The sequence below is a fragment of the Salvelinus namaycush genome, chromosome 15 (assembly GCF_016432855.1).
Source record: "Salvelinus namaycush isolate Seneca chromosome 15, SaNama_1.0, whole genome shotgun sequence".
In the NCBI taxonomy this organism is placed as follows: Eukaryota; Metazoa; Chordata; class Actinopteri; order Salmoniformes; family Salmonidae; genus Salvelinus; species Salvelinus namaycush.
The window spans coordinates 36,146,725-36,159,594 of record NC_052321.1 but is presented as its reverse complement, the minus strand read 5'-3'; the positions used below and the strand labels follow the sequence as shown (position 1 = coordinate 36,159,594).

The 12,870-nt window shown below is 42.1% G+C and overlaps 1 protein-coding gene across 1 annotated transcript in view; it reads left to right on the top strand.

The window, feature by feature from the left end:
- Positions 1-820: 820 nt before the first annotated feature.
- LOC120060481 (alpha-(1,6)-fucosyltransferase-like) overlaps positions 821-12,870 on the top strand; it is a 123,202-nt gene continuing 111,152 nt past the window's right edge. The window contains exon 1 of the mRNA XM_039009831.1: positions 821-938. The gene's annotated coding sequence lies outside the window, so the exon portion shown is untranslated. The remainder of the gene's footprint in view (positions 939-12,870) is intronic.

The following is a 12,870-nucleotide window of genomic DNA, read 5'->3' as shown; positions in this document are numbered from 1 at the left end:
TTAGCAAAAACTGCAATGCTGGCCAGTAGAGAACTTTTCATGTACAGTATGTAATTGACAAGGGTATATGGCTGTGGTTCAGGAACCATATTAAAAAATTATCTCAGAGTAGCAGTGCTGATCTAGGATCAGGTCCCCCCTGTTATTTTATTCATAATGATTTAAAAGGCAAAACGTACCCTAGATCAGCACTCCTACTCCGAGATGCTTCACGAATACGGGCACAGTGTGCTGCTGCTGGGACATTTCAACTAAGGTAAGGTAACCAGCCACTCCGTGTTGTGTCGTGTTTAAGAACAGCCGTTAACCGTGGTATATTGGCCATAGACAACACCTCCTCTGGCGTTATTGCTTAAATATACCCACCTGCCCACCTACTCTTTCTAAGCCTGGGATATCATTAACTTTTAAAGCGCCTGAAAAATGCCAGATAGAGTAATCAGTTTAATCGGTTTATTTAAAAAAAAAAATGTCCCCATTGAATTATGTGATTACACACTTTCTTCGGATTTTTCAGGGCCTCACAAATAGATATCATGAAGACACCTGTTTATTAAACACACTTTTGGACACCAAATTGATCTGTTCAATATCCACTTCTATTCTGGTAATACCAAATTCCCCCATATAAAAAAAGGTGTAGAAGACAATTTCGTTCAATAGGTTCAAATGTGGAAAATAACAACGCATCAGAAGACTGTGTGCGGCTCGAACCGCTCATTGAATTGACTCGAGCATGCGCAATGCAGCTCTGTGTCAATTCAAGAAGCCCCAGTAGAGGCCAAGCAGAGCGGAGTGACTACTCCGGCTCGCGTAGCAGTCTCCCTTCCTAGTTCCTGTTTCCGCCTTCAGTCTTCAGACAGCTTAACAACTCAAAGCATCATCGTCAGGCAGAACATAGACCTTGAAGAAATCCAAGCTTTGCGAGATAAAGCCCGGTAAGACATTTTTCCTTACTGTGTGTGCAGAAAACGAATAGGAATGTGTGTCTGCGCCGACTCCTTTATCCCTCCATCCCTGGCCTGTTGCTATTTGCCTGCTTCGACCGCAGCCGAGAGGTAACAAAATAGCGGACAGGGATTCACGAACGAGGCTCCGTTAGAATTCCTATCGTCCTTTTCAAATTCAAAGGCGTTTGTGCATAGGAATTTTGTCGGAGGTTCATTCCTTAATTTTTGCTACTATGTGCATAACGGTTATGTTAAAATGGTATAAAGTATGACAGCGACAATTCAGACGACAGGCAGGGACAATAAACTGCGATTTCTCTCCCATATTACCTCTAAACGAATGCTGTATTGAAAGAAAGCGCTCACATTTGTGAAGCTTTCTTATAAACAAACGAAATACTTAGCCAATGTTTTTTGTGGCTGTATCGACTGTTATTTTGTGAAGTCAGCTTGCATCGGCGGCTGCTCCCTGGTCCATCGTGCTGTGTCGAATCAAAACTCATCTTGAGCAGCCCTGCTATTTTTCAGACATTGGTTGAAACCGATGAAAAGTAGCCTACCTAATTTTGGATATGCATTCTGTTGTTTTTGTGCAAATGATCCACCATAAACAAAATAGTTGAGTAATACGCCTATAACACACACACACACACACACACACACACACACACACACACAATGTGTACATTGTTTACGTTTAGTTTTCGGCTCAACTCGGTAATCATGCTATGCAAATTATGTTTTGCATTGTTATGTGTTCTCTCATGTTTTTATTTCTTGACTACAGTTACCACATACCACACACAGTAGGCTTAGTATAAAAAAAAGACTTCTGATAGTTCATAGATAGGTCTATTTGCTTGTGCACATCTTACAGACTTCCCTTTTGAACTCAATGAAAACCCTTTAGCCAGTTATGGCCAACATTGGCTCACAGCTGGTTGATCTGAAATAGGATGTCTTGAGATGTAAACATGCAACTAGGGACTGGAGCCCAGTCAACCTGCCTGGGCCATCTGTGGGATAATAGCCCTAGAATGACCCATGAATCCTGATACATTACTGTGTGAATAGTATAATGTAGTAGCAGCAGGACTATTATAGTGGTATTAGGCCTTTTAATGCTACAATTTTGACCATTTCACGTTATTGATGTGCTACGACTATAAAGATATGATAGCATTTCACAGATTCATTTGTCTTAGAGAATTGAGATGGTATTCAGCTAATTCAAATGACCTGCTTTGCCAAGCGTGCAGTAATTATGAGCTATGTAATGTGAATGTCTCGTCCTGTCCTCTGTTTGGGGTGATTGCGCAAAGTTGAATTATATTAACAAGGCCTTTGTATGCACAATTGGCCAATTCATGAATCTTGAATTCCAATTTCCATGTTACGATTCTCTCTGCCACGTTACAGACATAATTCATTAAGTAAAACCACAGCGATGACAGATAGGCTACCACCACATTCTGATTTAAGGTTTCACAATGAGTTATTTTTTAAATAAATCATCTTACATATTCAAGTCAAGGGAAGGCGAGAGGACGGGAAGGTTGAGAGACAACAGTGTGAACTTTTCACCTTATTTTAATTGTTCCAAGTATGTGTAGTGGACATCATGGACACTATTGTAATTGCTATAAGCATATCATAGGACTTCTATAGGCCTACCACGTAAACAGTTTAATTTATTCCTGTAGGCAATAGAAGACTGATGAAGACTTTTCATGCTAGATTTATAATCATGTTTCACATGTATTACAGATGTAGGATCTTACTTTGAGCCAGTTTCCTACAGAAGAAAAATAATCCTACAGCAACAGGACACGTGTCACGTTCGTTTAGAGATGGATTGGACCAAGGTGCAGCGTGTTCAGCGTACATCTTTCTTTTATTTAAATGACACTGAAAAAACTACAAAATACAAAACGAACATGAAGCTACATGCAGTGCAGAAAGCAACTACACACAACCAAGATCCCACAAACTAAAGGTGGAAAAAGGCTGCCTAAGTATGATCCCCAATCAGAGACAGCTGCCTCTGATTGGGAACCATACCTGGCCAACAAAGAAATAGAAAAACTAGAATGCCCAGCCAAATTCACACCCTGACCTAACCAAATAGAGAAATAAAAAGGCTCTCTAAGGTCAGGGCGTGACAACATGTGAATTATTATGTGGATCATAATTGATGGACATTTTTGTAGGGGTTGATACATTTTTGGTTAGGGCGAGTCAATTCTGAATTCCAAAGCGGAAATGACAAACTATTAAAGCCTTTTTAAAACTAAAAACCACTGCAAGAAAATTCTCAGTAACAAAACAGTGATCAACTTAAGATCCTACACACTGCTAACCCTAACCTTAAATTAAGACTAAAAAGCACATTTTTGTTTTCCTAAATTTTTTATGATATAGGCCATTTTGACATTGCAGCTGGCCCATCTAGCAGAAACCGCTCAGTTCTGCCTCCAGGGCAAGACTCATGACAATAAGCATCAACCTGCAATTAGGCCAGGAGAGCTGTATAACTAACAGTAACAATTAATTTGATGTGAGTGCTCTGCTGCTATACAACACTTGCAGGAATTTAATCTCATGCTTTGTTGAAGTAGCCACTGCCCCATTGTGTTCATACTAGAAAAGCTTTTATGTTATTGAGATTTAGGATCACTTCCTTTCAAAACTCTACACTTGAAAAGGTCCTCCAAATGATAACCATGTAAAGGGATAGGCTATATGATAGATATATCCAGTTGAGGTCAGAAGTTTACATACACTTAGGTTGGAGTCATTAAAACTCGTTTTTCAACCACTCCACAAATGTCTTGTTAACAAACTATAGTTTTGGCAAGTTGGTTAGGACATCTACTTTGTGCATGACACAAGTCATTTTTCCAACAATTGTTTACAGACAGATTATTTCACTTATAATTCACTGTATCACAATTCCAGTGGGTCAGAAGTTTACACACACTTAAGTTGACTGTGCCTTTAAACAGCATGGAAAATTCCAGAAAATGATGTCATGGCTTTAGAAGCTTCTGATAGGCTAATTGACATAATTTGAGTCAATTGGAGGTGTACCTGTGGATGTATTTCAGGGCCTACCTTCAAACTCAAACGTGCTTGACATCATGGGAAAATCTAAATAAATCAGCCAAGACCTCAAAAAAAAAAATGTAGACCTCCACAAGTCTGGTTCATCCTTGGGAGCAATTTCCAAACGCCTGAATGTACCACGTTCATCTGTACAAACAATAGTAAGCCAGTATAAACACCATGGGACCACGCAGCCGTCATACCGCTCAGGAAGGAGACGCGTTCTGTCTCCTAGAGATAACGTACATTGGTGAGAAAAGTGCAAATCAATCCCAGAACAACAGCAAAGGACCTTGTGAAGATGCTGGAGGAAACAGGTACAAAAGTAAAAAGCCAGACTACGGTTTGCAACTGCACATGGGGACAAAGATTGTACTTTTTGGAGAAATGTCCTCTGGTCTCATGAAACAACAATAGAACTGTTTGGCCATGATGACCATCCTTATGTTTGGAGGAAAAAGGGGGATGCTTGCAAGCCGAAGAACACCATCCCAACTGTGAAGCACGGGGGTGGCAGCATCATGTTGTGGGGGTGCTTTGCTGCAGGAGGGACTGGTGCACTTCACAAAATAAATGGCATCATGAGGAAGGAAAATTATGTGGATATATTGAAGCAACATCTCAAGACATCAGTCAGGAAGTTAAAGCTTGGTCGCAAATGGGTCTTCCAAATGGACAATGACCCCAAGCAAACTTCCAAAGTTGTTGCAAAATGGCTTAAGGACAACAAAGTCAAGGTATTGGAGTGGCCGTCACAAAGCCCCTGACCTCAATCCTACAGAAAATATGTGGGCAGAACTGAAAAAGTGTGTGAGCAAGGAGGCCTACAAACCTGACTCAGGTACACCAGCTCTTTCAGGAAGAATGGGCCAAAAATCACCCAACTTATTGTGGGAAGCTTGTGGAAGGATACCTGAAAAGTTTGACCCAAGTTAAACAATTTAAAGGCAATGCTACCAAATACTAATTGAGAGTATGTAAACTTCTGACCCACTGGGAATGTGATGAAAAAAATAAAAGCTGAAATAAATCATTCTCTCCTATTATTCTGACATTTCACATTCTTAAAATAAAGTGGTGATCCTAACTGACCTAAGACAGGGAATTTTTACTAGGATTAAATGTCAGGAATTGTGAAAAACTGCGTTTAAATGTATTTGGCTAAGGTGTATGTAAACTTCCGACTTCAACTGTAATATGATGACATTATTAGTTTTAACAATGTAGAGTCCATAGAGATGCATGCAGTACCTGTCACTCCATCACACCTCCTCAGCAGTCAGCACAAAAACATCAGTCATCTTGAGTGTCAACAGGAGTACCTGGCAACAACCAGACACACCTACACACAGAATAACATACTCTACAAGTATGTTAATGATAGCTTTGTCTGTTGTTTGCATCAACCTGGGCTTGGGTTGATTGAAGCCTTGGTTTCTGGAAATGTTTATGCGATCACCTGTGTGCCCCAACAGTGTTAGTTGTTATTAGATGTGTGCCGAATAGTCGGACAAAACGAGTATCGTAACGGATATGGGCAATTTTCTGGATACGTTTATAATCCGAGTATTTTTGGTAATTATCTGTGGGAAAAAAATATATACATTTTCGAATGTCAGCCAGCATCTTTCTAATGCCAGTCAGTCAAGTGAGGTGCTACAGGGTGTAAATAAGTCAACTGGCTAGTTTGCTTGTCTGTAAAGATAAGGGCGGGCTGTGCGTTGATCCTGCTGCTCTGATTAGATAGAGTGAAGCTGTATTTCTCTGCCCACTCACTTCATCATTTCACCCAATCACTTTCACTTCTCTTTTTCGGTCTGGTCATTCAGACTGCTGCTGCCTCCTGTTAGCCTGCTGCTATGCTAAATCAAATGGCAAGGACGTTTGTTATCAAGCTATCAATGTGCATAATAACTCACAGGCGGGGCGAGGGTATGGAAAAAGAAATATGAAACATCGATGCGCATTCTGACTGATAGCAAACTTCTCTGCCCGCTGCAAGTTGAGGAGACACAGGCCAGACACACACACACACCCCTCCATGGCTCTTAATCTGCAGCTTGTTTGGTCTATAAACGTGGAGATGGATATTTGCTTATTAAAACATTTCCTTTTTCGCCGATCACGACTATCATCCGAGCCGATCTGACTATCAACTGTCAATTTACAGATACGAATACGAATACAAGTATGGCCATGTCGGCACCCCCCTAGTTGTCCTGTTCCAGATATGATCACACTTTAACCACCTGTATGAGGTCTATGATCTGTATGAAGTGTTTGTGACTTATAGCTGCAGTGACTTACAGCCGTAGGCTGAAACTTTGACAATGAATGGTCTTCTTTATATCCCCTTTTTGTTTGTTTCCTATAGTATTTAGATCTGGGCCTAGGGTGTATGCATTCTGGCACTGTTCACTGTGTTATCTAACGAGTCTGTCTTATAGCCTACATTTCATTTAGATAAGATAGCAGAGGTCCAAGAGGCCATTGTTGCCTTCTTGCCTAGTTCGCAAATGGAATAATCATGTTACTTATTACTTGGAAGCTCAGCAAGCTTTGTTTGTGAGTAGCATGTGTGAATTTAGTTGTAACAATAGACCAGCAAATACATTTTATTTTCCATATCCTTTTTCTGTTCTATTCTGAAAAGTTGAAAACATCATGTTTGTTGTAGGAATGAGCTCCGGTGTCTCTGGGGTAGGGTAGCTGAAATGTAACATCTCATTTGGGTTAGCTGTAAAAGTCTGTAAACCTGTCAAAGTGTTTGTTTGTCAAACATTACCATGGAGACTTGTGTTATCTATCCTCTACAACATTTTGGTATATTATTTTTGACGATATATCATTGTTTTGACAATATCGCAATATTATTTTTCTGCTAGTTGGCTGTACCTGCACCAAAACTCCAGTATGTTTCCTCCATAGCTTGTTCCCCATCTTCTTTTTAAACAGGGAGCCAATTTGTTTTCAGCACTTACTTCCATGACTGTTTTCTCATTGCTCCCTCTTGTCCATCTGCAGCAGACATATGGTGAGAAATATGTTTGGAACATCGAATCGCAATAAAGTGATCGAGTTGCAATACATATAGAATTGTGAGAACTGCAATACATATTGTATCGGCACCTAAGTATCGGTATAATATCGTATCATTTGGTCCCTGGTCATTCCCAGCCCCATACATGTGGCTTTCTCTAGTCTGTAGCCTACCCGTGTGGCCTTGGTGTGCACATCTCCATCGTCTCAAAGATCCATATGTCACCACAGTCACCCAGATGGCTTCAGCACAGAAGAACCACACACAGAGATGGATGCACACACACACACAAATAAGGTCTCATTCTCATCTTTGGCACCCCTTTGGTCCGGTGTCTTACTATTCCCACTGAACATAGTAGAGCAGGATTGTAAGACGTCTATTGGAGGGCTGTGTTAAAAGTATGGTGTCATGTATTCTCACTGGGAGAGGCTCCTGTGCTATCTTAACTTTGCTGACTAAGAGTCCATATATTTTATGACTGGATGGAGGGATGGTGTGTGGGCTTGGCTATGTTAGTCATTGAATGGACAGAGGTAAAACATTAACTTGTGACCGTGGTATGACTCTAAAGGGTATTCTGCTCTAGCTGGGGAATTGCTGCTGATACTTATCCTTCAAGGTGTTCCACACAGGGTTAGCGGGAATGGAGTAGAGGACATCTACAGTACCTGAGCCTCAGTGGAGTGTTGCCAGGTGAAATGAACCTGTGATGACTGCTGTAACGGAGAAGCCTCTATATTCTCTCATATTACATGGCAAACGTAAGCCGATCAACCATAACTGAATATGTTGCGAAAGGAAGTATTGGTAATTACTACTGATTGCATTGGAAATCTTCGAGATCATCAATTGACAGTTCAATGAGGTGGTTTTGATTGACAACACTTCAGAGAGCCTTAACTATACAACCCCCCCTTACACACACTCCATTAGTCTCTTTATCCTTCTCTCTTTATTTCTCTCTCTTTCTGTACCCCCTCTCTCCCTCCCCCTCTGTCTCCTTATTTTTCTCTTTCATACCCCCCTCTCTCTCCCCTCTTATCTATCTGCCTCCACATCCTCCTTTCCAATGTTCCAATGTTGTCGATATCCAGTGACAGCTCTCAGTGGGTTTCCATGGCGATGCCGGCAAAAAGGCAGGAATAAAGAAGTGCTGATTAGTTTTAATGATAGTGTCGCTTTTCCTTTCTTTCTGTTTGACTAGAGAAAATCTCTCTAACAGGTGATTTTGTATGACGTGTAAGAGGAAGAGGGGTTGGTGCGTGTGTGTGTGTGTGTGTGTGATGGATGATAAACTGAGAAGTGACAGAGAGGGAGGGGCTAATCACACAGGCTGGGTCTCTGGCAGAGACCCTATTTGTAGCGCACACAACTTTACACATGATGAACGCTCTCTCTCACAACTTCAATTCTATTCCATTTGCGTTATTGGCATGACGTAACAATGCACATATTGCCAAAGTGTACTTTGGAGATTAAGTGATACATTTACAATATTAACATAATTAAAATAATAATAATCAAGATTGTCACTGGAAATCTCTCTCTCTTTCTGCCCAGTAAGATGTGGTGAAACCTCACCAAGCCCAATCTTGGCATCTGTATTATTCATGCAGAGAAAGCAGAGATGATCGAGCCATCATGCCTCATCTTACAAGAGACCCGAGAGAGTGTGTGTGTGTGTGTCTGTGTGTGTGTGCGTGCGCGCATGTGCGCGTAGCCAGTCAGTGTGGTTGTCCCCATCGGTCCTGACCGTCACAGTGCCCACGGCCCAACAGGGACTTTTGATCAGCTATAAATAAGTCTCTCTCTCTCCCTGGCTGCAGTGTGGAGTCACAACTGCATCCCAAAATGCACCCTATTCCGTATTTAGTGCACTATGTTTGACCAGGGCTCTGGTAAAAAGTAGTGCATAATATAGGGAATAGGGTGCCATTTGGGATGCAAGCAAAGTGAAGCGTCCTTCATGCAGCTGCCTGGAAGCAGCTCTGCTCTGCTCTGACATTACCAGGCAGCGACAGGGGAATAGAACAACAATCCTCACATGACCTGCTCCTGCACAGACTGGCACTTCTTCATTTATTTTACTACATAAAGAAATGCATGCAGGTTTTACTGCATGCATTTACAGGCAGGCAAACAGGCCAGAAGCTTGCAGCTAGTGTACTTAATCAGTCATAATACTGAAAATACTTTGTGTGTATGTGTGTGTGACTTTCCTAGACACGCTTGGTCAAACAGAGCCCCCCCCCCCCCCCCCCCCTTCAGAGTCCCCAGGGGTAAGACTTGGACAGTCTACTCACAGTTACACAGAGGAGAGAGAGAGGGAAACTCACTCATAACAGTCACCTCACAGTCACACATGGGCAAAGGGAGAGGGAGAGAGAGAGCTTTTTCAAATTGATGAAAGTTCGAAGAAAGGCATCGGGATGAAATTTCAATTTACATAATATGTATGTCCCCTGCCGTGAAAGGGTTTGGATGATCTTCTTTGGGCGATATACCATATATACCGAAGGTATGATTTTCAGTACTGCCCCGGCCCCCCGCTTTGTGAGGGCTGCGGGCGTGCGTGCTAAGTTAACTATCTAAAATGTGGCAAATCAATTATATCCAGCTCAGGGCTCCAGCTGTGCATTTGGTTTGCTAACTTGCTAGCTTAGTGGCTAGATGATAAGATCAAGCTTCTGAAACATTCAATTCCCCGATGGATGAAGATCCATGTTGCCTGAATAGTTTTGTGTGTCAAAAAAATTGAAATAATAAGAATTCTTTAACTCTTTAGAACCCAATAGAATTTTTGAATGCTGCTGTAGATTACTGAGCATTTTCAAGCTAAAGCAAATTTTCTCACACTTTTCAAACAAACAGACATGACTCAAGAATAACAAATTAAAAGAACAAATGAAGATTACAAGTTAACTTAGTTTAAAAGAGCACAACCTCTGCTTTAATATGACACAACATTCATGTCTGCATATCCTCTCAAGCTCTGTCAGGTTTGATGGGAGCGTCGCTGCACAGCTATTTTTCAGGTCTCCAGGTATGTTTGATCGGGTTCAAATCCGGGGTCTGGCTGGGCCACTCAAGGACATTCAGAGACTTGTCCCGAAGCCACTCGTGCATTGTATTGGCTGTGTGCTTAGGGCCGTTGTCCTGTTGGCCTTTAGCCGTACCCTTATCCTACTCCTCCTATGTTCCTCTGGTGATGTAGAGGTTAACCCAGGCCCTGCAGCCCCCCAGCATCACTCCCATTCCCCAGGCGCTCTCATTTGTTGACTTCTGTAACCGTAAATGCATTGGTTTCATGCATGTTAACATTAGAAGCCTCCTCTTGAAGTTTGTTTTCTTCACTGCTTTAGCACACTCCGCCAACCGGGATGTACTAGCCGTGTCTGAATCCTGGCTTAGGAAGGCCTCCAAAAATCCAGACATTTCCATCCCTAACTATAACATTTTCCGACAAGATAGAACTGCCAAAGGGAGCGGAGTTGCAATCTACTGCAGAGAGAGCTTGCAGAGTTCTGTCATACTATCCAGGTCTGTGCCCAAACAATTCGAGCTTCTACTTTAAAAAATCCACCTTTCCAGAAACAAGTCTCTCACCGTTGCCGCTTGTTATAGACCCCCTTCAGCCCCCAGCTGTGCCCTGGACACCATATGTGAATTGATTGCCCCACATCTATCTTCAGAGTTCGTACTGCTAGGGGACCTAAACTGGGTCATGCTTAACACCCCGGCCATCCTACAATCTAAGCTAGATGCCCTCAATCTCACACACTATCAAGGAATCTCCCAGGTACAACCCTAAATTCGTAACCATGGGCACCCTCTTAGATATCATCCTGCCCAACTTGCCCTCTAAATACACCTCTGCTGTCTTCAACCAGGATCTCAGCGATCACTGCTTCATTGCCTGTGTGCGTAATGGCTCCGCGGTCAAACGACCACTCCTCATCACTATCAACGCACCCTAAAACACTTCAGCGAGCAGGCCTTTCTAAACGACCTAGCCCGGGTATCATGGAAGGATATTGACGTCATCCCGTCACTAGAGGATGCCTGGTTGCTCTTCAAAAGTGCTTTCCTCTCCATCTTAAATTAGCATGCCCCATTCAAAAAATGTAGAACTAAGAACAGATATAGCCCTTGGTTCACCCCAGACTTGAATGCCCTTGACCAGCACAAAAACACCCTGTGGCGTTCTGCATTAGCATTGAATAGCCCTGCGATATGCACCTTTTCAGGGAAGTCAGGAACCAAAATACTCAGTCATTTAGGAAAGCTAAGCCTAGCTTTTTCAAACAGATATTTGCTTCCTGTAGCACTAATTCCAAAAAGTTTTGGGACACTGTAAAGTTCAGCTTACCAATCACTGTACCTGTACACAGCCAATCTGTAAATAACACACCCAACTACCTCATCCCCATATTATTACTTACCCTCTTGCTCTTTTGCACCCCAGTATCTCTACTTGCACATCATAATCTCCACATCTATCACTCCAGTGTTAATGCTAAATTGTAATTATTTCACCTCTATGGCCTATTTATTGCCTACCTGCCTACTCTTCTACATTTGCACACACTACATAGATTTTTCTTTTCTATTGTGTAATTGACTGTACGTTTGTTTGTGTGTAACTGTGTTGTTGCTTTTGTCGCACTGCTTTGCTTTATCTTGGCCAGGTCGCAGTTGTAAATGAGAACTTGTTCTCAACTGGCCTACCTGGTTAAATAAAGGTGAAATTAAAAATGTAAAAATATTGGTGGAGTGTTACAGAGATGGTTGTCCTTCTGGAAGGTTCTCCCATCTCCACAGAGTAACTCTAGAGCTCTGTCAGTGACCATCGGGTTCTTGGTCACCTCACTGACCAGGCCCTTCTCCCCTGATTTGGCCAGCTCTAGGAAGAGTCTTGGTGGTTCCAAACTTGTTTAATTTATGAGTGATGAAGGCCACTGTGTTCTTGGGGACCTTCAATGCTGCAGAAATGTTTTGGTACCCCTCCCCAGATCTGTGTCTCGACACAATCCTGTCTCGGAGCTCTACGAATAATTCCTTTCGACCTCATGGCTTGGTTTTTGCTCTGACATGCACTGTCAACTGTGGGACCTTATATAGACAGGTGTGTGCTTTTCCAAATCATGTCCATTTAATTGGAAATACCCCAGGTGGACTCCAATCAAGTTGTAGAAACATCTCAATGATGATCAATGGAAACAGGATGCACCTGAGATCAATTTTGAGTCTCATAGCAAAGGGTCTGAAAACTTCTGTAAATAAGGTATTTCTGTTTTTGTATTTTCAATACATTTGCAAAAATGTATAAACTTGTTTTCGCTTAGTTATTATGGGGTATTGATGAGGACATTTTTTTTATTTAATCCATTTTAGAATGAGGCTGTAACATAACAAAAAGTAGAAAAAGGGAAGGGGTCTGAATACTTTCTGAATGCACTGTATGGTTCACAGACTTCAAGACCAATGGTCAGATGATATAGTTAGCTGGTTGAAGCAGGATTCATCACTCCAGAGAATGCGTTTCCACTGCTCCGGAGTCCAATCGCGGCGAGCTTTACACCACTCCAGCCGACGCTTGACATTGAACATGGTTATCTTAGGCTTGTGTGCGGCTGCTCAGCCATAGAAACTCATTTCATGAAGCTCCCGACAAACAGTTATTGTGCTGACGTTGCTTCCAGAGGCAGTTTGGAACTCTGTAGTGAGGGTTGTAACCGAGGACAGACGATTTTTACTGACTTGTTGGAAAGG